The sequence below is a fragment of the Wasmannia auropunctata genome, unplaced genomic scaffold, assembly GCF_000956235.1.
Source record: "Wasmannia auropunctata unplaced genomic scaffold, wasmannia.A_1.0 LD336035.1, whole genome shotgun sequence".
In the NCBI taxonomy this organism is placed as follows: domain Eukaryota; kingdom Metazoa; phylum Arthropoda; class Insecta; order Hymenoptera; family Formicidae; genus Wasmannia; species Wasmannia auropunctata.
In genome coordinates this window covers 1,516,758-1,519,136 of record NW_012026855.1, presented here as the reverse complement: position 1 = coordinate 1,519,136, position 2,379 = coordinate 1,516,758, and positions in this window count along the sequence as shown.

Sequence of the window (2,379 nt, the reverse complement as noted above, 5' to 3'; positions counted from 1 at the left end):
ACTGGAGTTCAGACGTGTGCTCTTCCGATCTTGGATCTGAATATTAATTTAGAAGGAATTGATTCCTTGGAAACACTGTAAACGTAAATTATTTTTTTTTACGTTTTATGTTTTTTATTTTGGTTTCATAAAAATCGAATAGATATCTAACAAATATTATTATTCTGTGCGGATTAAATTATTACATTGCTTATACGTTGAATCAATCTTGAATCTATGTTGAATCAATATTAAATTGCAGTGTCTCTAAGATATAGATTCAACGGACATTGAACATTTTTGCAATTTCTTTTCAACGTTGAATCTACATTTCACGATGTTGCTGCAACATTTGCAATCTTGCAATTCAACGTTTCTGAGATGTTGATTCAACATTAGTGTGCTGTATGAGTAGACTACCCAATAAACATTCTTGAGAGGAACAGTACTTAACGAGATCCTTTTATCGATCACAACTAGATTTCTTTATAATGTTAACTAAAAGTTATCATTTTTTGAGATGTCCATGGGAAGAGCTCTATGAGATATCCATTTATAGAGTTCGCTGACGTAAGATGTTAAACTGATATCTTTAATACGAAATAAAATTGATATCTCATTGGTGATATCATATTGTTATCAGAATTTAAAGCTTTTATGTATGCGCATGTGCAGTTTAACTTTTTGATTATATATGGAATTGTTTATGTATCTTAATCTCAAAATAAACTTTTTCGCTTGTGTTGTTTCTGTATTTTATATACTTTATTATACTTTATCAGAAAATGTCTTTTCGAAAAAAATTTAAAAATATATCAAATAGCCAAAAAAATAGAAGAATTCGTAAAGCATGTGAAGTTTTACGTAATGACATTCTACAAAGTGAAGATAATCAAAATAAATCTACTACTAGTTGCATTATACAACCAATTAGTGAAGGTTTTCAATGTTGTGAAAGTAATGATTTTAATATAAATGATGAAAGTACGATAAATACTGGAAATTTTGAAGAGGATCGAAATTATCAGCCAACTCTGCCAAGTAATAACATTATCGATACAATTAATGTAGCAGATCGACGTCGTAATACAATTAAAATAGCACAAAATGCTATATCAAAAATACAAAATTAATGAATTTTAAAGAAGCATTAGCACAATGGGTATGTTGTTATAATATTACTCATCGAGCAACTACTGCGTTATTAAAATTATTGAAAAATGTTGAAGTTCAGCAGTTACATGATCTCCCATTAGATTCAAGAACATTGCTCAACACTCCAAAAAATACTACTGTTCGTGATGTCCCACCAGGGAAATACTTTCATTACGGTTTAAAAACAGCTTTAATTGACATATTAAAAACAGTTAATATTTCTGACATATTTGATAATATCCTAATTAATATTAATATAGATGGATTACCTTTAGTCAAAAGTTCTTCAAGTCAACTTTATTCAATATTAGGACACATTTATCCTAAAATCTCGGAGCCATTTGTTATTGGAGCATACCACGGATATAGTAAACCTATTTCTTCTAACATATTTCTAAAAGAATTCATCGATAAATATAACGTTCTACACAAAGAAGGATTTTATTATAAAGATTTAAAATTTAAAGTTACAATTAGATGTATTATTTGTGATGCTCCAGCCCTATCTTTTGTTAAATGTATTAAAGCTTTTAATGGATATTTTGGATGTTCTAAGTGTATGCAAGAAGGGGAAAACATAGATTATCGAATAATATTTTTGGATATGAATCCAAAGTTAAAAACTGATAAAAATTTTGTTCAACGAGTGAATAAAGAACATCAGGAGACGCGGTAGCGTCTCCCGCCAAGTATATTTTTTCGCTACATGACGGTCAGGAAATATTTTTGTACTTACAGAGACGCTACAGTGTATCCTTTACCGGACGGATAACGTTTCTGTAGGAATAAATTATTATATCTTTTAATTATATGGATATTATCGGTAAATGCCTATTTTATGAAAAAATCTATATTTTATCAATTACAATGCTGTAATAGCGATGTTCACAAGTGCATTTGAAGCATAAGCGCATAAAGTGTATGCATTTTTTGCCCGATTTTATGTCATTCAGATTCGTCGGTCGTCGGTCGTCGGTCGTCGGTCGTCGGTCGTCGGTCGTCGGTCGTCGGTCGTCGGTCGTCGGTCGTCGGTCGTCGGTCGTCGGTCGTCGGTCGTCGTCGTCGTCGTCGTCTTTCACAAAACTAAAAACTAAAAAAATATACCTCAAAAAAAATATTGTATCAAATTAAACAAATAAAACCCACGTTGTATTATTTTCAATGTATACGTAAAAAATAAAAACAAGAAATGCAATAAATAGCGTAATGAGGACCGCAGAACTTAAAAAGGGATTTCGATAACAA